The sequence below is a fragment of the Fundulus heteroclitus genome, unplaced genomic scaffold (genome assembly GCF_011125445.2).
Source record: "Fundulus heteroclitus isolate FHET01 unplaced genomic scaffold, MU-UCD_Fhet_4.1 scaffold_39, whole genome shotgun sequence".
Lineage (NCBI taxonomy): Eukaryota > Metazoa > Chordata > Actinopteri > Cyprinodontiformes > Fundulidae > Fundulus > Fundulus heteroclitus.
Window position 1 is genome coordinate 2,165,258 of NW_023396803.1, and position 23,625 is coordinate 2,188,882.

At 38.2% G+C, this 23,625-nt stretch overlaps 2 long non-coding RNA genes across 2 annotated transcripts; both read right to left on the reverse strand.

Moving 5' to 3' along the window:
- Positions 1-238: 238 nt before the first annotated feature.
- LOC118560114 lies at positions 239-2,072 on the reverse strand. Its single transcript, XR_004929076.1, has 2 exons — positions 1,763-2,072; positions 239-332 (listed from the first exon to the last, which is right to left on the reverse strand). It is a non-coding gene; the product is annotated as an uncharacterized LOC118560114 (long non-coding RNA).
- Positions 2,073-14,616: 12,544 nt separating this feature from the next.
- On the reverse strand, positions 14,617-17,515 carry LOC118560116. Its single transcript, XR_004929079.1, has 3 exons — positions 16,211-17,515; positions 14,829-14,919; positions 14,617-14,754 (listed from the first exon to the last, which is right to left on the reverse strand). It is a non-coding gene; the product is annotated as an uncharacterized LOC118560116 (long non-coding RNA).
- Positions 17,516-23,625: the final 6,110 nt, after the last annotated feature.

Genomic DNA, 23,625 nt, shown 5'->3' on the forward strand with positions numbered 1-23,625 from the left:
TAAATTAAATATATTAACATTAATATAGCTACCAAAAATGTATTTGTTGAATCTTTTTTTTCCATCAAGTCTCTACACCTGCTTTTCCATGCTAAAGAGAAAGAGGGGTACATCCTAGAAAGGTTGCTAGTTCATCACAGGGAGAAATGCACACAAACACAATTTAGAGTAACCCGTTTATTTGGACATATGGGAAGAGTCAGGAGTATATGATTCATTTTTATATTTATTATTTTTATTTTTTTGTCCTCTAGTTCTCCAGTTTTCTTGAACGTAACATTGCTGGTCAAGGACTGTAGGGTCTTCAGAGGCTCCAGGTCCACAGACTGTTTCTGTAGAAACAGAGGGTTAAGATGTCAATTCATGTTTGCACTGCTAAATAAAGACAGACTTTTAAAAATCAAATCCTTTCCAAAGTAAACCGATTTAATTCACATGTTAGAAGTGAGGACATTTATAAATCAGACAAAGACATTTTTATTTCAATATCTGCTTATAGAGCTGCCCATAGACATAATATAAGAGTAGACGCGTCATTGGGCGGGTTCTGCCTATGCTGCGATGCGTCAGAGCGTCCGCCATCTTAAATGTGGCAAATCTGCAGTTACTCAGTCACTTAAACAATATCAGAGGGACTTTAATCTCTGAATATACTTTGTATTCGTAGTATTTTTTTGTAATATTACAAGTTTATTTTCGTATCCCTTTAGCTTCATTCTCCTGAATTTATTCTCCTAAAGAATAAAAGTATTTAAAATAATCTAACCTGGCACTGTAATTTCCAGGAGTGAAATAATTCTGCAAACTGTGACTATTCTGGAAATGTTCCCTCTTAATTCTCATAATATGACGTTTTTCTCATAACATTATATGACATAACATTTACTTTATTGACCTAGGACTTTTTTTCTCTTATTATTAATTTTACCTCTTTAATACTCCCCCAAACAGTCTGTTCCTAAAGGTTCACATGTGACACGGTTTTATGAAATGATATATAATATATATATATATATATATATATATATATATATATATATATAATATATATATATACACACACATATATATATATATATATATATATATATAGAAGGCAGATACAAGTAGTGAAATCAGCCAGAATACACTTTCATGCAGCACAGGAATGAGGCATCTTTTCTGATCCACGTTCACAATAACAGAACTCTCAACATTTTTCTGCCACATACAATATGGCGGTGACGTTGACGTGCGAACCTGCGCACTATGACGCGTCTACGTATATATGTCTGTGGATCTGCCCCCATGTATTTGTCCTTATTTTTGTACAAAAATAGTTTTATATTCTTTACAAATATCAAGCCTTTGACTCGAAATTTTTTTAAATAAAAACTGACTGAATTGATAAAAAATGAAATAGTTAACAGCCAGCGTGTGTGTGTGTGTGTGTGTGTGTTTATACACACACACACACACACACACGTTTTTGTGCAGCACTTGCATTCATGATCACAAGTTGCCACATTTGCACCTGTAAAATATAAACAATCCCAATTCATAATAGCTCACTAAAAAATCTGAATTAGTAATGGTGAAATGGCTAATTTTAGTTTGTCTACTACAGTACGAGGTTGCTTAAAATTTAAAATCAAAAACACAAAAGAAGTAGCTTAGCGTTAGTTTAAATTTAATTTGACATAAATCCAATTCTATCGACATCACTCTTAGATGGGTCACTACTTGCAAGTAAAAAAAAAAATCGTAGAATCAAAAAACATACCGGTCAGTATTTGTTAGTCGTTGGGAATGGTCGTCAACATCCTCTTCACTTGCGGCCTGCTGGCGGCCTGCTAGCGTGGTCATCATCGCTACTCCTCCCCTCTCCACTTTCCTCGGTGTTGTCCCGGAATTTACGCCTAATTATCGGCTCAAAAGCATATGGCTGGACACAGCACTCTTCGTTTTTAACATCCAATTGGCTAGCTTCGTATTGCTCGTTTAAGGTTAAAACCTCCTTCACATTGTTGAATGAATATCGACTCGCTATGTAAAAAGACCGCTTCCTGACTACGCTGACGTCACGGCATCCTTCTTCTTCTTATTCTTTATGTTTTTTTTCTGGCGGTTGGCACGCAACGAAACGGTGCATTACCGCCACCAACTGGTTTGGAGTGTGGATCAGAATGACTTATTTATACTACCTGAAATAAATTAAACCAAACTACCAAAACAAAACAAACACCCAAAAAAAAAAAAAAAAAATTAAATCCTATCAATTAAATTACTTAGTCTAAGATAATGAAACACAATCCCATAACACTCATCTCTTGAATAACTTCTAAGCATTTCTATTAAATCAAATTTTTATTCTTTTCCTTTTTAAATTTTTAACCATTTCCCTTCTTTCTTCTTCTAATTTCTTACAGTATGTCATAATATGTTCAACTGTTTCTTGTTCCCCACAATACTCACATCTTCCAGTGTTATGCTTCCCTATTTTGAATAATGTTCCATTTAATCCTGTGTGCCCAAATCTAAGTCTTGATATGATTGTTTCTTCCCTTCTGCTCCTCCCTGCACAACTCATTTCTCCCACTCTCCTCTGAATCATGTACAGCCACCGTCCTTTCCTCTCTTCCTCCCATTGCTTTTGCCACCTTTCCTTCATCTTCTGTTTAATAATGCTCTTTACTTCCACGGCATCCTACAGCGCCTCCCCGTAACTAAGACAGCGGGTCACGTGACTGAAAGAGAAATTTTGCATAGTCTGCTATTTAAGTGAGTTACTTTGTGCTATAAACAACAAATTTGTTTTTTTTATCACTTGTGATATATTTAATTTTGTACATACTATCAAATGAGAAACTATAAGTATGTGGTTTTCTATTTGAACTTTAAGGAAAGATCAGCTCATGGTTACATATTGGTGTCGTTTATATGGATGTGGAAATGAAAATATAGCAAAAAGTGTTATTAAGGAATGTTGGGAATATAATAATTTTAAAGGTAAGGGTTTTGTATGGATAATAAAAGATAAAACAGAAGAATATAAAATTGAAAATACATGGTTTAACTCACCTACACCTATAAGTAATATCCCTATTTGGTTATTTCCAAATGTTGAGATAGATTTTGATATAAGGGAATTAAAAAAAGAGTGGGTAGACAGTAGGAAAGGTCAAATGGCAAACAATTATATTAAAACCAAATATTATAGCTATTTAGATTTATATACAGATGGATCTAAAGATGATAAAGGAAAAGTAGGTATAAGAATATACATTCCAATGATGAAGATAAGTATTGGGAGGAGATTACCTGATCAGATGTCAGTATATACAGCAGAAATGATGGCAATAATTAGGCGCCTATTTATAGGATTACAATGCATAGAGGAAGTACAACCAAATAGAGTAGTTTGTTATGTTGATTCTTTGGCAGCTCTTTACAGTATCCAAAATATGAAATCAGAAAGAGAAGATTTATTATTAGAAATTCGTCAAACTTTATTCAGAATACAAAAACTTTATATAAATGTAACATTCTGTTGGGTTCCAGCAGACCAAATAGCTAAAAAATCAATTACAACAAATAATATTAAAAATATACCCGTATGGGAAAGGAGAAGCTAAGACAATAATTAAAAAAGAAATCAAGAAAAATGGCAAGATAGATGGAATATGGATAAAAGTGTAAGAAATTATTATAGGGTACAGAAATCTATTAATACCAAGCGTGTGATTAGAAAAAAATCGAAGAGAGGAGACTATGGGTTAAATACTGGGTTAAATAAAACATTATTTTTATTAAAGAAAAGTGAAACAGGTGAATGTATAGATGTAAAGTATGTAAAGTAATAGAAAATGTAGAACATATTTTATTATATTGTAGGAAATATGATGAAGAAAGGATAAGATTAAAACAAAAGACAAGACAAATAGGAAGGGAATGGAATTTGAAAGGATAAATAGGAACAACAGGAGAAGGGATAAAGGAAATACAGAAAGCTGTTATTAAATATCTTAAGAGTGTAGGACTATACTATAAGATTGAAGAATATATGGGTATATAGATAGATATGTATGTATGTATGTATGTATGTATGTGTGTATGTATGTATGAATACATGCTGCTTGGATGCAGACCTTCTCCTGTCGGCTGGTTTTGACAAAGACAAATCCTTTTTACACTCAGAAGATTTGATTTAAAATCCCCAAGTGATAAAAGCCTACGACCAAGGAACTCGGAAGCTTTGCCTTTGACGGTTACGCGCACCACCAGGCGGGCGCCTTCTTCAACTTCTTCAGAAGTTGAACGATTCTAGTTGCAAACGCTATGGCAGGCGCCTAATAAAGAGTCTGTTTAGAGGTGAATAGTAATAGGCCCTGCCCATGCATTTGCATTGGGAGGCAGTGTTGTGCGAAGCACAGCACTGCCTCCTCATTGCACATGCAAGGCAGGCGCCTAATAATACATTTAATTTATACTGCACTTTCTATCAAAAGATCTCCAAGTGCTACAGGGGGGGAAAAAAACATTAAAAAGCGTTAAAAATAAAACATCTAAAGGAGACCAAAAGCTTTGCTAAAAAGAAATGTTTTAAGGCCTTTTTTAAAACACTCAGTGGACTGAGGTGCCCTCAAGGTGTCAGTGAGGGCATTCCACAGATGCGGGGCAGCAGCACAAAATGCCCTATCTCCCATTGTCCTGAGTCTGGTTCTGGGAATGTGGAGGAGGTTTGAGTGAGTGGAGCGAAGGGAGCGGGTTGTGTTCTGTGGGTTGAGAAGTTCTTTGAGGTAGGCGGGGGCATGTCCATGGATGCATTGATGTGTGAGGAGGGAAACCTTGTACTCAATCCTGGTGGAGTTGGGAAGCCAGTGTAGTGAATGGAGAATGGGGGTAATGTGCTCATGTTTCCACACTCTCATCAGGATCCTAGCTGCAGAGTTTTTAATATACTGAAGCCTCTGCAGACTTTTTCTAAGGATCCCAATGAGAAGTGCGTTGCAATAGTCCAGTCTGGAGGAGACAAAGGCATGAACCAGCTTTTCTGCATCTGGGAGGGAGAGAATGGGACGGAGTTTGGAAATATTTCAGAGGTGATAGAAAGAGGTCTTGCATAGGTGATTTATATGGGCTTCAAAAGTGAGTTGGGAGTCCATTTTTACACCAAGAAATCTAACTGTTGATGAAAGCGGGATGTTACTGCCAGAAAAGGTGGTGCTGGTTATGGATAATGATTTGGTTTGATGAGGAGTTCCAACCAGTATGGTTTCGGTTTTTGAGCTATATAGTTGAAGAAAGTTTTGCTCCATCCATACATTTATCTCCTCCAGACAGGTGGTGAGTTTTGATGGGGATGACTGTGAGGGTGAGGTGTCAGCTGTGACATTAACATAGAACTGTATGTCATCAGCATAGCAATGAAATTAAATATTGTGGCAGCTGATGATTTGGCCAAGGGGAGTGAGGTAAAGGATGAAGAGGATGAGGCCAAGGACTGACCCCTGGGGGACACCACATGTACCTGTGTGTGGATGTGATTTGGAATGGCCTAGGGAGATGTATTCTGTCCGGTTTGTGAGATATGATCTGAACCAACTGAGAGCAGTGTCATGTATCTGTTCACTATTTGACTCAAACAAGGAAACTATTCAAGCGTTACTGCTCTGCTTGTATGACAACAAGATGGCCGTTACGTATGCATCTAAATTTAGTAATTCGATGTCATTTGAGGAATTCCATATACCAGGGGTTTACAATCCTCCAAACCACTCTGAAGCAGTCTCCGCTCGCCAGGCTTTTTATTGAAAATTGGAACGCCCTAGTTACACAGGATTTCAACTGCTGAGGGAAGGGGAACAAACCAGTTGAAATCTATTAGGCAGGGAACCAATACACAACAACAGCATTCATTGTTATGGGAGTAACTTCTTTATCTTCCACAGGCAGCTGCAAGATACAATTGGGTGCAACCTGCAACTGCTCGCATGCTTGTGTTCTGATATAAGGAGAAATAACACTTCAGTAATAAGTATAATATAATATTGTAAATGGTCAAGAATGTTATTAGTAAAATATAAGATTGCATAGTCATTTAGTTATTATAAGTGAAACATAATATAACTAGAATATAGATTAAAAGTAGAATAACTATAATAAATCCAACATTACCCTCCTGTTTATTCACTTTAAGCTATGTTTCATCCTTTATTGGTCTCTTCTTGTCAGATTTTCAACCATAAATTCATTCACAACTTAAAGGTTACACCCAGAGGTCATCACAGTCGTCGGGATCAGGATACAGGTCTGGAAAATTAAGAGATGTCTCTTCGTCTTCATTTTCAGAATCAGCTGGTGATTTTTCAGTTGCAAGCAGCGCATACATTTCCTCTTTTACGGGCTGTATGGCTGTTGTTATCTCTCTAGTGCACAATGCTCTTATAAACGGAATACAGCAACATCCACATAAGGTCAGAATAGCTGCAAACACAGCAATAGACATTAAAATTGATACCACTAGCTGTTTGTATTTTCCAAACACTTCTCCAAAGCCATCCCACATAGATGTATCAACTCCAGAATGGTCTTTCATTTTGCTGTTTAAGGAATGGAGGCCTTCTAGGGCCTTTGTCAAGCTGCCATCTGCCGCAGTGTTATTTGGAATAAAGGTACAACACTGTTCTCCAAAGATGGCACAGACACCTCCTTTTTCTGCTAGGAGCATATCAACAGCAATTCTGTTCTGGAAAGCCATTATAGAGGTAGCTGACAGTTGTTCATGGATGGCTGCAAAACCTTGTTCTGTTTTATTACCTAATCTCTGAACGTTATAATGGATGTAGTTGATTCTGTCTACGTTTTTATTTATAGTGCACCACCAACAAATAAAAGATTCAAATCCTGCTGCAATCTGATTTACGATTTTGTACTCATCTGGAACTCCGCGGGGAACTCCTATGCTATCAATATAAGTTGAATCGTCCTCACTCCAACCTTGTACTGCTCTCTTGTTTCTTTTTTGCCAAGTGTGTGGAAAAACACTTTTCACCGCGGTCAATAATTCCCGTACTGTAAGTGGAGTTATAGAAACTGGCAAAATCAATGTCACAGATGCACAAAGGCCAATGGTGTTATAAGGGAGTTTGTCAAATAATCTATTATCACCACACCACCACCAGATGTCACTACGTGCTACAGGTTTGAAAGTTATGTTTACTGAAAGTATTTCTGTACACTGGGTCTCATTTAACTTTCCTAATTTTTTGCCTGATCCAGTTCTATTTACACATGTGAAGTTACCTGGAGCCACATGTTTTGAAAACAGCGGTTTTCCTTTATCTTCAGTAGTTAGAGGGTAAATAGTGTCCCAGAATGTACAGTTTCCAGAAGGCACTGTGTTATTCATTATTTCAGTCAGACATTCAGGAGTCATTGTTGCTGGTACAACCTGTAGCAAGGGTCTGGGACCCATACAAACTAAACAACCTGTGGATACAGTATGAGCAGCTTGTTCCACCATTAAAAGCCAACTATTGCTTTTTCCGGACATTCCTGTGGTAATTTTGAACCAATCATCTGCAGTAGGATCTACATATATGTGTGGAGTTATTGGAGAGACAGTTTTTTGTCCTAAAGTAACTTCAGGCATCATTATTGTTGTCAGGTTTGGGCAGAAAAACAAGGTAATGCACGGATCTGTCTGGTGAGGGCGCCAAATACACAGGGCTAAACCATGACAGGGAGGATCTTTAAATTTTCTGAAACTGGCTGGTTTTCCAAAAGGTTTATGGGTGGTATTTATCGTCAGGAAAATAGTATTACTGGCATCAGTTAGTTTCACCTTTCCTTTCCACTGTCTGGCAATGTTACTCGTACCATATGTGTTTTGTCTCCACGTATGATCTGTTGTCTCAAACACATTTTCCCAGTTGTGCCCAGTCTGTTTCATTCCTGTGCCATCTAAATACCATTTGTAACCTTTCCAATCAGAAGCTTTGTAACCTCCTATCTTGAATTGGTCTTTATTAAAACTAATCACAGTCCGGATCTTATTATTCTGATAACAAAAATATAGCTCTTCAGTTCTTTTGTCATCTTTCGACGCTTTACATGGATTTTGTAATAGTTTCATAATTTGGGAAGGTTTAGGATTGTAGTAGCCCACTCTTCTTGGTTCTCTGGCTTTTTTAGTTCCATAAGGAATTTGAGCTTCCCATAGCCATATAACTACTGCTGCCACGGTTAGGATGGCTATCCCCAACCACACAAGTCTTTTCCCTTTTTCAGTTAGCATTCTGTTTGCAGATTGAAATCCTTCCTAAAGACCCCTCGGCAGAGGTGTGGACAATCTTCACCGATTTGAGACGATTGTATACTAGAAATACAACCCCCTTTGTACAACGGACTTACTCTGAGGGTCGTTGAAGAATTACAATACTACAACAGATACCACAAAGCAATCACTAGGAGGCAGACTAATACAGTCAAATTGAATGATATAATGGAAATTGTGACTTTATGATTTAATGATTCTTTTGCAATGTGTTAAGTGAATCCACGTGCTCCGCTCTGCAATCTTTACAGCAGTTCCAGTGGTCAGCAAAACCTGGAAAGGTCCTTCCCACTTAGGTGCATGCCAATGTTTCTTCTTTATGCTTTTTATGAGAACCCAGTCCCCTGGTTCAACTAACTGGTTTTCTTGTGGAGACACAGAAGTTGTAACACTGTCAGTTTGTTCTGTCACTTTTTTCTGTTTTTCCAGCATTTTTCTCATATAGTCTGCTAGAGTGCTTTCATCGTCAGTTTCCCATTTGTTCTCAAAATAGGGCAGTCTATATGGTTTACCAAACACCATTTCATAGGGTGTCAGGCCATTTGTGCTAGTAATGTTTATGTGCAGTTTAACAAGGTCTAGGCACATAGTCCACGGCCTTCCTGTTTCTTCCATGCACTTTCTTAGTCTGTTCTTTATTGTTCCGTTAGTTCTCTCAACTAACCCTGTGATCCATTATCACTGTAGATTTTTTCTGGTATCCCATAACGAGGGATAATGTCTTTACATAAAGCTTTTGCCACTGTTAACGCATCTGGATGTTTTGTGGGAAATAGTTCTATCCATTTGGAAAATGAATCAACTATTACCAGACAATATTTTTTCCTTCACTAGGACTTAATTCAATAAAGTCCATGTGTAGATGTTGAAACGGATAATCAGGTTTTGGAAACTGACCTCTTTTTGGTCTCAGGTTCCCCTGAGCATTGTTTTTTGCACATATCAGAAATGATGTACAAAATTTTTTTGAATAAGAATTAAACCCATAGGTGGTGTATACTTTGTTTATTAACCCCATAAGAATTAAACCCATAGGTGGTGTATACTTTGTTTATTAACCCCACCATCCCTCCTGTTGAGACATGGGACTTCCCATGGCTCAAAATTGCTGCCCATTTATAGAGATTTTTAGGCAGAATGGGTTTATTTGCTGGTCAGGTGTACAAGCCATCTGTCTGTACAGCACCATTGCGCTGCCACAGTTTTATTTCTTGTTGTGGGGCCTGGTTTTGCATTTCCCTTAAAACATCATGAGTTAAAGGCTCAGGGTCCATAGAAAGTGTGCACACGAAAGTGTCTGCACGGTTCGAAGGAGTTCTTTTAACAAATTTGCATGAGTTACTGGTTTTCCAGTCGATGTTATCATGCCTCTATTTTTCCAATGTTGGGCAAATGTGTGTGTGGTTGCAAAGGCATACAGGCTGTCAGTGTAAATGGTTACTTTTTTTTTCCTTTCATGAGTTTACAGGCCTCAGTCAAGGCCACTAATTCTGCAGCTTGGGCAGAGTAGTGTTGTGGCAAAGAAAAAGCTTTTAGTACTGTGTCAGCGGTGACTACAGAGTAGCCAGTTCTTGTTTTGCCTTTGTCATCCTTTTTGGATGAGCCATCTACAAACAATGTTTCTCCCTCAGTCAGGGGAACGTCCTTCAGATCAGCCCTGCTTTTGGCTGTCTGTTCGGCTAAAGCTTGACAGTCATGATGCTCGCCATCAAATTATCTAATTTAGAGAATGTGTTTACATTAAAAAAATACTTTGGGATCTCCCCTTTAATTTTTCCAAATCCTTTTTTGTTCCTGTTGATTTCTGTCGCTCTGCAAAGTTTAACTTCTGTGGTAAAACGATTTAAACCAGTAACATTCTTCATAAATTCTTAAACATCAGCAACTCCATCTGAGGATAACTGTAAAACTGATACATGACTAGACGTAGGGCTGATAAAATCTGTCTAATCAACCGGGTTGTACTTTTACCAAACAGCTTTAAGTTCCATTTTAACTTTTAACTTTTGGTTCTGCTAACTGGTGATTCCTAGACCTACAATTAGCAGAAGTTGTTAGTGAGCTAATTCCTGCTTTCCTTAGATCAACCAGATTTAAGTCTAGTGTATTATATTTAAACTAGGGCTTTCAAACTATTAAAATTTTAATTTCAATTAATTTCGTATTCTATCTTTTTATTTCTGAAAGTATAAAAGCTCATTTGGGAATTTTAATATGCACTTTTGCAATAAACCACACTAGTTAAAATTATGCTTATACAAAAACTATTTTTCTTTTTAAGTACTTTTCAGAATTGGAATGACAACATTCTGGTGCCATAAAATGATGAACTATAGCCAATAATGAGCTAAATCACAAATTATTACGCCCTGATGTTTACACAATGTATAAACAAAATGAGTGAATAAATAAATATTTCATGCTGAAATATTTTTTAACTCCTAAACACAGATATAAGTTTTATTATTCATTTATTATTTACTCTCTTTCTCAAACACATATTCCTGAGCAGTCCCTAAGTTTGTCAATGCAGAGACAGCAAGTCTGTCCCTAGAGGGGAGGGCTGCGGCCTGAGCAGCAGGCGGGACATATCAACTATCAGTGACCAATCCTCGGCTGTTTTCAGCGATGTTGGGGCTGTAGGTGTAGTAACAGATGACACACATAGTTGGTGGGTGTTTCTAATAATGTGTTGTTCCTGGGGGTGTCACCAGGAACCGTTAATTCTCCGCCCAACACATTCAGATGTTGGTCAGGTTTGTTTATCATATCTATTGTCCTGCTTTAGGTCAAACTGTCCCCCCGAGGTTCGCCTCAGCTCAGTGTAAAAAGTCTCCCCCACACATATTCCATCCAGCTCCACTTCTCCCATATAATCTCCCCACATGCTGTTTGCCAAGTTAATAAAGTTATAACATTACAATATAAAAGACCCTACTCTATTATTTTTTACAGCTGTCATGAATCCATTGATATCCATGCTGCACAATTCTATTTATTTTCACTAATATCCTGATCAAATGCACCGTAATTCTCTTACGCTTCAGTTGCTATTCTCAGCTCTGTCATACGCACAAATCTACAAACACAGACTTACACACAAAAACCCATTAGCGCACAGACATCAATCTCCGCGGATCCAAGCAGTCTCTCCCCCACTCACTCAAACAAAATGATCTCATTTCCACAGACACAATATGTTGTACAAGACAGACAGACAGCTTGCGCGTAGTGTTCTGCGAGACGTCTCTCTCTTTCTTTCTTTCTTTTTTTTTTCTTTTTTTTTACGAAACCTTGTTCTAAAAAACTCCCAGAGTGTTGCTCTGTATTTCCCCTTTAGATTTCCCGATTTATTAATGATAGCTTCCTGGAATTTTAGCTATTTTCTGTTTGTTAAGTCACCTCTTAAACCTGAATTGTATTATTTTACCCATGTAGCTAAATGTTAAATTTGATCAGAGTGGGTCCTGCTGTTTTTATCCAGACTTGGGTCTGGGCAAGACCTTCTTTTGCCATTTGCTTCTCCTTGTTTTTGCATTAAAATTTTATTTTTTCCTGTAGTTCGTTTATGTCAGAAGTGGATAGTTTGCCATTGAAGTTGTACTTTTTTATCCAATAACATAAGGGCACCATTGCTGCTTTATCTTCTTTCTCAACAACTTTCCAATCTTTACATGTAAGTTCTTCAAGCAGCTCGCATTTTTGTTCACTTTGTCCCTTTCCCATTTTGGTGAATGTTTGGACCCAGTGGGTTGCAACACCTGCTGTGTTCTAACACTGGGTTTATTTAGACAAGATGACGATTAATAACTGTTTGTGGTAAAACTCACTTCAACCTTCAAGGTGGAGTTTTCTTGCCTACATGCATCCACAAAAGCTCGTCATATTTGTTCTTGCCTGGTTTGGTATGAAATAAAATACCTAGTGGTATTTGTATTTCCTCACACACACACAGTCACACTTTTGAGCTCTTACTTTTAATCTAACACAGAGGACGCCGCCGTCCTTCACAGAATTTAACTAGTTAGTTTAAACTAGAGGAGTCTGTCCTCCTGCGGACTTTAACTGTTTAGATTTCCTATTTTTTTAAAACAGAGGACGCCGCCGTCCTTCACAGAATTTAACTAGTTTGTTTAAACTAGAGGAGTCTGTCCTCCTGCGGACTTTAACTGTTTTTTATCTGCTACCTGATAGTGCCTAGGATTGTCAGGGTTTTATCTTGTTTCTCAGAAAACAGAGGACTCCGCCGTCCTTCACAGAATTTAACTAGTTAGTTTAAACTAGAGGAGTCTGTCCTCCTGCGGACTTTAACTGTTTTTTATCTGAAATGTTCACTCATTCCTCTTTAACGAAATTCTACTCACAATTCTCTGTGTCTCTGGAATTCTTCAACCTTCGGATCCCAGCCCGTAAAGGAGGGACCAGTCCCGGAAAGGGTCTTAGTGCTGTGGCCACAGACTTGCTGGAACCTCACTTTACCTGCTGGGATCGTTAGGTATGTTGAAATCCGGCTCGAAGGACCATTTAATGTTAGGTTTAAACACCAAACATCTTATTCAGCAACCTGCACAAAGAAGACACAGAGAATTAGTTAAATTTTACTTGCATGGAGAGTGCTCGGAGACTGCTCAGTTTACAATCCTCCAAACCACTCTGAAGCAGTCTCCGCTCGCCAGGCTTTTTATTGAAAATTGGAACGCCCTAGTTACACAGGATTTCAACTGCTGAGGGAAGGGGAACAAACCAGTTGAAATCTATTAGGCAGGGAACCAATACACAACAACAGCATTCATTGTTATGGGAGTAACTTCTTTATCTTCCACAGGCAGCTGCAAGATACAATTGGGTGCAACCTGCAACTGCTCGCATGCTTGTGTTCTGATATAAGGAGAAATAACACTTCAGTAATAAGTATGATATAATATTGTAAATGGTCAAGAATGTTATTAGTAAAATATAAGATTGCATAGTCATTTAGTTATTATAAGTGAAACATGATATAACTAGAATATAGATTAAAAGTAGAATAACTATAATAAATCCAACAACATCCCAGTTGGTTTTACTAAACCATCTCAGATGTTCTGCTTTCAAGCAATCCAGGATAGTTAAAAATACACAAATTATGGACTTTTCTTTGTCCTCTTCCTTGCATCAATGGGGACCAATGGTAGATTCTACAAGGTACCCACAAAGTTTGCAACATTACATTGATTTGCCGTTTGACAGTGTGAGCCAATGATCCTCAAAACAAGGCTCTACAGTGCTTTACAGTGTCATGCAGGCAAGTATTAGATCCACAGCCCTTATAAGGACAAGTGAAGGTGTTTGAAGCATGTCATAGTCACACTTAGCATCACCAAGAATCTTTCTAAATGTTGTAATAAACATCTGTACCTATATTCACAAAGAATCCTAAGACTAAAAGCAGCTCTTAGTGACGTCATTTTAGGAAAAATCTTTCTTAGATTTTTACCTTGGTAAGATAAAAGTTGTTCACAAAGCATCTTAGTCCTTAAGAGAGCTCCTAAAGTGACAAAATGTTAGGAGTGCTAGGGAGGAATTTTAGCGAGTAAGATGGTGGAAACAGAGAGAGCTGATTGGCTGATCTACCTCCTAAAAGATCAACTTTATCATCCCCATAGGGGGGAATTGATTTGTTTCAGCAGTATGACCTGTTAAAGGCGTGGTTCTAGTAATATTTCATTGAGATAAATAAATAACAGAAAAAAATTTTGAACTATTGAATAAGGTGGAGAAATGTACAAACAGTCCAGATCATTTTTTAATATTATTTGCAGACTTTTAAATGCTTTTAAATAATAAAGATTTAAGAAAAATTGGAAAAAGTGGCAAAAAAATATTTACACTGACAAGAATTGACCACATCCAGTTGTGGTCCCCGCAGGTTCTTTGGTTGAAATACGTGGTGTTCTCTAATTGTAGACTTTAGTGAGTTCTGTAGTATTAAAAATACTCTTGAAACAGAAACTATACTTCAACATATTTAATCTAAAATGGCAGAGGAATGTTTACAATTTTGTACTGACATGAATATTTTTTCAATCACATTGATGGAGAAGATCATACTATAATGTAGACATGACCAAGCTGACCCATTTACCCCAAATTTATCTAATCTAAGTATGTCAGCCTCTGAGTCTCCAGTGTCTGTGGTTCATCTGTGGTTTCTGTTAACTGTTCTCTGTACTTCCAGCATCTGTAATCTTATAATCCGTAACAGCAAAAATAGACACCAGACAAGATAAAAGAGAAAATATTTGCTGTATTGTACATGATGTCGCTAGCCTAAATGGTCATCTTATTAGGAACAAAACAGATGGACCCAGTGTTCAAACCAGACAAACAGTATAGCGAAAAAAAGTTTATTTGAACTGAAGGGGGACAGGCAGCGCAAACGTCAGCGGCAGGAAACTCTGAGGACAGAGACAGCAGGTTAGTGACCACGTCTATCTGGAGGTGATTGATCACAAACGTGAGGGTCACTAACCTCTGCTTGACAGTGCCGGCCCGAGCCTCTTGGGGGCCCTAAGCAGAATTTGATTTGGGGGCCCCCCTCCCACCACGCAGAATCACCTATGCTAGAAGAAGATTGATACAAATGTTGCGCTATAATGTTATAGCAAATATTATAATAGAATTGTTTTTATTGATTTTTCATATTGAAACAAAAGACATCCCATTCAAAACATACAGAACAAAAGAGTAGGACTCAAAATTTACATCACAAAAACAACTCAAAAAACACAGACAAACTAACGACAAGACAGATCCTACTACTACCATACACACCACCTGTGTTCCAGACACTCTTGGGTTAAAACTAGATACATATAAATAATATCATTGTGGTTGTTATAACCATTCATACCTGAGGGGAAAAAGGGGGGGGGGGCAAATCTGCTAGTTATGCTGAAGCAGATGAAAATTCAGAGTGTAAATAAGAAATAAAATGTTACCAGACCTTGAAATATCTCTTAGTGTTGCCCTGTAAAGTAATTCTAAGATGTTCCAACTTTCGGTGTGCCATCACCTCCTCTACCATCTTTTGTGAGTTGGCGGTGCTGTCTTTATCCGATTAAATAAAATCATTTTCCTGACCAGCAATAAAGAAAATGTCATTGCTTTCCTTTGGACAGTTGTTAATTCTGTTTCCCCTGGTGCCACACCAAAAATGGCTACCAGAGGAACAGGTTCAATAATTTTCTTGTAAATGGATGAAAAGGTTTTGAAGATTTTGATCCAGAATTCTTTGAGCCTGGGGAGAGACCAGAACATTTGAGATGTGTTGGAACCTGTTTACATCTAGGACAAGTCGGATCAGCTCCCTGGTAAATGTTTGCCAATTTGTCCCTCGTTAAATTAAGTCTATGTACCACTTTAATCTGTGTTAGTCCATGTCAAATACTGACGAACAATGTATGTGTTCTACTTTTTGATATGTCCAGCCAGGGGCGGATTTAGGAAATTTGGGGCCCTAGGCAAAGAAAGGGGTGGGGCCCTCTGAATTGTGAAGACAACACATAAAACAGACCCATTATACGGATACAGAAATTTTAATAGAATATACATACATTATTTTTTTCTACCTTTTGTCCCTCTCTTCTTATCTGTTTTCTTGTTGTTTTCCTCTCTGTATTCGTTTGTCCCTTTTTTCTAATAGACAAGCCATGATCTGCTTATCTGTTCTCCATTTTTCATTTGAATGAAATAATAGCTGGAAGTAAATCTGCACTCGTCTCCATTTCTTGGAAGGATCCTGTTCTTCACCTAAAGTGGTCCTCTCAGTACTATTGAGCAGCGTGCACGATCAGACATCTTATTGGCCAGAGCTGGGTCATCTTCAGTAAGTACACTGTGATGACTGCTTACCAGCAGAGTGGATGATGCTGGACTCTCTTAGTCTGGTGGAACAAAATCATTATCAAAGCCTGGCTGGATAATTGTGGAACTCTCTCTGTCACAGCCCATCTCTGTCTCATTCTGAAAACAAACACAGACAACACAGTACAAGGCTTTTACCCAGTGGTTAAATGTATATCTACTCAATTGCTAAAGTAGAAATTTGAGGATTTCATGCAACTTCAATTTTGTCTACGTCACTGTAACTCAGAGGAACATGCTGCAATTTCTACTCTACTACTAAACCTATTTATATGCTGTTTACATATTTCAAAACCAAAGCTGTAAAGCAGAGTGAGAAGTTGGTAATGACTTCCTTATGTTTTTTGAATGTATAACTTAAATTATTAAGAACTAAAACACCTGCCAAAACTACCTGTAAAACCTAAGGGGGATTTTAGAAAGAACACCCAAAAGCCTGAAGTTTTCCTGAAATTCAACATGAAAAAAAAAAAAACACCTAACTAACGGATTTCTAATTGTTTGTAGCAAATACAAACTAAATTTGAAACTTACTTTAAAATGACCCATCTTCAATAAGTTAAATAAATACTTATCAATATAGGGGGACGTCCCTTTTGACGGTTTAACACTCACCTTTCATCTCCATGCAACGAATCCTCGCCAGCAGCTGCCAACGTCACCGCTGAGTTTGCTGCTGCTGCTGCAGTGCAGAAGCCATTGGCAGAAACTTTTGGTAACTTTGAGAGCAGATTTCTACTTTGCTCCTTCTTTCTCTTCTTTCTGAGCACCGCTAGGGTAGCTTCTTTTCTTTTTCTTTTTTCTCTTCTCCTCTGCTCGTCTTCTTCTTTTGTTATTTATTGGCGGATGGCAACCAACTCAAGGTACATTTACCGGCACCTACCAGACTGGAGTGTGGTCTTCAATGATCCCAGAGGGAAATTAATAATACATACCTCAATGGTATGCTAGAATGCTTAAATTAACATCCATACACATACACACTCTAAATACAATTAAATAACCCAGTGTTTTTTAAAAATCTAATCAATTGAATTCTAACAAAATTTGATTTATTTCCTAAAAGATTTATCATCGAAAATGATAAATTTTCTCTCCATCTAGTACTGACTATAAGTGCTGACGTTCCTCTGAATACTTATTACATTCATATAACACATGTTCCACTGTTTCCATATGATTACAGTAATTACAAGTCCCTGTTTCATGTTTCCCTATTCTGAAAAGAGATCTATTAAGTCCAGTGTGTCCAATTCTAAGTTGAGATATGACTACCTCTTTTTTCCGCCTTCCATTCATACAGTTATTACCCCCCACATTCTTTTGAATTTTATATAAATCTCTACCAGTGTCATGACTATCCCATTGCTCCTGCCAAACCTTACTCATTTTATTTTGAATAATGGATTTACCCTCACCTTTGCTTAACGGAATACTTAAGTTAATAACATCGAATTTCAGGGCCTGTTTAGCTAATATATCCCCTTATTCATTTTCTTCTATACCTACATGAGCGGGAATCCAGACAAAACAAACAAAACATTTCTTATTATGTAGCTGAACTAATAATTGATATATGCCTAATAATACATCTAATCTACAAGATTTGCCAGATTTTATACTTAATAATGCAGCTTGACTATCTGATGCAATTATATATTTACTTTCTTTCGTAATACAGTCATCAAGCAGCCATTCTAAAGCTAACATAATGGCAATTAATTCAACTGTAAAAACTGCTAGATGGTCTGTTGTTCTCCTTTTAATCATGACTTTATGGTGTGGGATATTCACAGCTGCTCCTAATCTGCCATTATTAGGATCTTTAGATCCATCTGTATATATAATTATACTATTTTTAAATCTTGCAAAATATTTATTAACTATAACCCATTCTGGAGTCTTTCCCTCAAGTGCAGATCAATGTCTGGTGTGATAAATAACCATGGTGGAATTGGTGACTGTGGAACCGTAAATCTGTACTTGAACTGAGTCAAACCCAAATTTTGAGCTTTGATGTCCCCAATCCATCCAAAGCTGTTACAATTAGATGTATGATGTTCCCAACAATCCTGCAGCACCACCTTAGTTGGATGACCATAATTATGTCCCTGTAGATTTACCCTGTACACATACATTAGCTTCATTCTTCTTACCTTAAAGGAAGCTCACCAGTTTCAACTTGCAAAGCAGCTAAAGGAGATGATCTGAAAGCTCCACAACATATTCTTAACCCTTGTGTTTGTTCACTGTCAAGTTTTCTCAAATGACTTTCAGCAGCTGCCATATATGCTATACATCTATAATCCAAGGAAGATCTCATGAGAGCTTGATAAACTGCCAACAGCACATCTTGAAGCTCCCCATTCCTGTCCAGAAAGACATCTCAACAAATTATTCACTTTTTTACATTTGAACTAATTCTATGTGCTGTTTTCAAGTTAACTTTTCATCAAAGATGACCCCTAAAAACCTCACTTTATTCACTTGTTCAAGCTTCTGATTATAAAGATCTAAATTAACTTCCTTATGTCTTCTATAAAAACAAATAACTTGGGACTTTGCAGCTGACATTCTAAATCCCCATTTATTTGCCCAACCTTCCATTTTCAAAACAGCATCCTGCATCTTTTTCTGCAAAAATATGAGATTGTGACCCCTTACCCACAGAGCTCTGTCATCTGCAAATAAAGATTTCCCAATACTACCATCTATCTCATTAAAAATGTCATTTATCATAATATTAAAATTAATTGGGCTACACACACTGCCTTGAGGGGTACCATTCTCAACAATATATCTAGTAGAGAAATTCGCCCCAACTCTAACTTCTATTTCTCTACCAAATAAAAAATCTAAAACCCAGTTATAAATCTTACCACTTATGCCAAGTTTTTCTAATTTAATCAATAATCAATCAATAATTTCCTGTGACAGGAAAAGGAGAAGGTTGTCAGCCTATGGCGAAAGTTTATTATTTTGCATCACCCTGCGTATTCCCCCCAGTTCAGCAGCATTCCTCAACATTATTGGAAGAGGCTGGATTGCCACATCAAAGAGCAGGGGTCACAGAGGACACCCCTGTCTTGTTCCCTCGAAAGAGAGGGAATGGGTCAGATATTATATTATCGTTCTTACCATAGCTTGGGGATTCGCATATATTAACTCAATCCACGAACGAAATTTAGGACCAAATCCCAATATCTTAAGGGTGTTAAAAATGGTTTCCCAGTGTCCTGTCTAGCAATGGGGCAATAAGAATTGATGTCTTAATGCCAAATAGAGCTCGACAGATTTTGCTTTCACAAGTGGAGCAATCAGCTTTCGCATAGTGCTCCGCTTGATTTATGCACGTAAATGGTTTTATTGTGATTCCTGCTGGGAGAATTTCAAGTAATGTGGACACTACAATGGGAAAGTAGGAGAGTAGAGGAAGAACAAGAAGAGAAAAAAAGAAAGAGAAGAGGTGAAAGAAAGAAGAGATAAAAGGGAGGGAATGATAAAACGTCTTCAGTCTGCTTCATCACCTGAAAAGAGAGATGTAAAAAGAACAGTACAACCAAAGGACATAGTATAACAGATACAATAGAGTAACACCTTGATACCATTGCTAAATCAATCAATCAATCAATCAATCAAATTTTATTGTCAATTACAATTTGCATTGCAATCGAAAAGTCAGTTCCAGTACAACCGTCCATCACATAATAAACAAACAAACATTTTGGGGGGAGCGATTGACTGAGGCCTTGCGTTGCCAAGGAACGCAGCCAGCCAGTCGCTGCTAAATAGCGCAGCCGTCAAGGCCACATTCCTCCAAACAGCCCCGAACCCTGCCTACACGGAGTTCACGAGGCGCTGCCCTTGAACTGTCGAAGGAAGTGCAACAACATGGGGGAAAGAGGGGGGGAGAAAAAGAGAGACAGATGTTTGCCTATTTATGCTCTCACCAATAAAGAGACAAACAACCGACACAAAAAAACCCTCATAGCACGAAAAGCACAAATAACACATTACAACGTGTATGCAGAAGGTAAACATTTGAGACCTGTCGCGTTTGCTTAATTTATCAGTTTTATGAGTATCAGTTATGCGTGTGTGTATGGGCGAAGGTGTTTTATCTCCGTGAACACTCTCCAGAGGCCATTGTCCTTGATGTTATCAGCCGGCCCACAGTTCAGAGAAGCATCCTCAGGTGTCAGCGGGGGAGGGGGGTAGCCAGGGGCTTTTCTGAGCACTCTCCGTCATAACAATCCAGGAGTAGAGATAGGGAGGGAATCCAAATATGTTATTTGTTATGAGACAAGCTGCACTGCCTTTCCTGTCAGGTTTTAAGTTATTTGCTGGCTCCACATAAATCCAATTTTCCAAATTATTGGGCTTTTTCACGCTTCACTTTCAGATTTTATCCCATCTCCCCTTGAGTTCAACCACCAAAGTCAGTCTGCATTCCAACACAGGCAGCTTTTCGGCTTCGCTCCATTCACCTGCCAGGTTTGTCCGTTCACAGCCTTAGTGAGCGCTTCATGCAGCTGGCAGCCTGATCAAGGCCAAATGGCTCCGACATCCGCTGTATTTGCCGATACTTCAAAAACCCACAAAAACCAATAAGTAGAGATCCCAGTATCCTTAATCCAATGTGAAAATTTCAAACGTCCAGGAATGACAAGGTCGAAAGACACACCGTTTTCCTCTAGGAATTTAGGGTGTATCTCACAAAATAAGTCAAATCAGGACCGGACGGGTCCCCCTTCCGTTGCCTACCCATCGAAAAAAAATGTATCAATAGTATTGAGAGACCAGCTTACCAGATCCATGTTTTTCAGAGTTCGGTTGATATGAAGAAAGATCATATGTATTATTATTTAAACTGACATGTATAATGTGATACCTGAGAAAAGAAAGTAAAAAATGTAATAAAAAAATAAATAATTACGGGCTTTAGTGAACATTTAATACCTGGAACCCAGCACCTGTTATCTTCAGCAGTGTACATCACATTAAAAAGGTGACGGAGATTACTGGGAAGTTGTTTACCAGCAACAAATCCTGTCTGGTCAGGATGTATTATTTTACTTATAACAGGCTCAATCCTTGCTGCTAGTACTTTGGTCAATATCCTATAATCACATCCAAGTAGACTCACTGGACGAAATGATTCACATTTAAGTGGATCTTTATTTTTCTTAAGGATCACCGAAATCATAGTCTGTGACTGTAGCAAATATTATAAACAAATACAGTAAGGTTATGAATTAATATAAAATAAATTAATTAACGATACATAAAATACAAACTGTCACAAAACAAATTAAATAAATTCTTTCATCATCATTCTGTCATTCATTTACATCACTTGTTTAAGTTATTTAATTGTAAAATAAATAAATAAATAATAATAATAACAATAATTTGGGGGGCTCTGGCCACCCGGGGGCCCCAAGTGGCCGCTTAGTTCGCTTGTGCCTCGGGTCGGCCCTGACTACCTAGGCACCTCCTTAGTACTCACCTGCCGTTCCGCAGGTCATCACCAGCGGGTATCAGAAGCAAGCCTCAATATTGCTTTCCACCAGGCTTAGACGTGCTCTGGTGAGACGTGTTGAAAATTTAGCCAAAATCCAATGTTCCTGTCAGAAGCCATACTCACTTTCTGTTTGGTGGTAAAGGATTAATAAGGACTTCCAGTCGTGTTTTGAAAATGTGGCCATAAATTATTATCTGCACTGTCAATGAGGAGTAATCAGCAAGGAAAAAATTGACTTAGCACTCAGTGGGCGTAGCTAAAATGATGTCATCAGGTGACCGAGTCAACCTCTCAAATAGCTTTTGGTAAGTTAAAAAAAAGATCATTCATATCTGGAAGCAAATTGGATCATGCCTGTGTAATTTAGAGCCAAATGTATGCAAACGGAATGCTATGGAAATACGCCACTCAGCCGTGTCCTGAACATCGGGCCTAATGAGAAGAAACCGTGCGATTACAATAGGCCTTCGCAGCGTTTAGCTACTCAGGCAAGAAAACCTACAATTATAATAGGCCTTTGTAATGCTTTGTTACTTGGGCTTAATAAGAAGAAACCATGCGATTTCAATAGGCATTCAAAGCGCTTAGCTGCTCGGGCCTAATAATGTTTTTGCATATATATCAAGCGGACCGCAAAAGCAGTAATACTCCACTTGTGAAAGTAAATCTGTTGGGCTCTATTTGACATGAAGAAAGCAATTCTTAGTGCTACACTGCTAGGCAGGACCCATTAATAAATACATAAATAAACAAACACATGCATGAAAGAATAAATAGTTAAAAATAAAAACTACATAAATAAATAAAGGAACATTTTCCAATTTTTGGGGGGTAGGTGTTTTTTTATGAGTGTGTCAGAGTAATTGTAGTTTAATTGTTTGCCTTTTACTGCAAGCTGTAAAACAAATTGCCCTACTGGGACAACTTCTTGAACCACGAACCTTGTATGATTTAGTGACCTCTGCCTAGCTGAGATTGCACAGGGTCATGTTCATCGTTGGACTGTGCACTGCTGCAAACTTAGTGACTTTGTTGCTATTTATGCCAACTTTGCAGACCCTTCTAGCCACTTATTGTTCTTCAAAAAAGCAACTAGTGATAAATCCAGCAACTTTTTTCACTGTTATTGGTGACTTTGGTGACTTCATGTTGTTGTGCCATAAAAGCCATGATGAAAATTAAGTCAGATAGAATTCTGAACATGTATCAAAAGGGGGTTGTAAGCAAAAAGGAATTTTACACATTCAGGCTGAGACAGCCCCTCACAGCAGGGAAGCTGCTATGAGAGCAGATTACACCTCACAGCTCCCTACACTTCACTTTCTCCCTGGGAGGAGAGGGGCAGGGGAGACCAGCACCCCCTGCGAGCCACACAGACAATCTCTCTCAACCTGCCCACTTCTTCCTGGGACTCTCAACGAGAGAGAGTCCACCCTGGGCAACCCCCGAGCATGTGGGTCTTTCGGGCCTCATGGGGTCCGAAACACCCACAATCTGAGTAAAATTGTGCCTCTCTGAAACTCAGTTTATGGTGTTCTGTTGGGACAGCAATTGGGAGAAACTCGTGGATAGGAGGACCCGACTGAGTTCAGAGATTCACTGACCAAATCGAAGCTAAGTTGCACTCTGACTGCTGCAAAACCAGCCGCGAAGTAAAGAATGACGAAACAGCTTTGTCAGGTGTTGCAGGAAAGCGGACGTGAGACGGTGAATCGGTCGCCTTCCCTCACCAGCAATCACATGAGATTGCTCCAATTCGAAAAAGGGCACGTACACAGATTGGGTATTTATCAGAAGGGCATATTAATGCAATGTTTGCGTGGAATGAATGCAAAAAAATATTTTTCTATATTACAAGCTCTAGACAAGCCCACAAAAA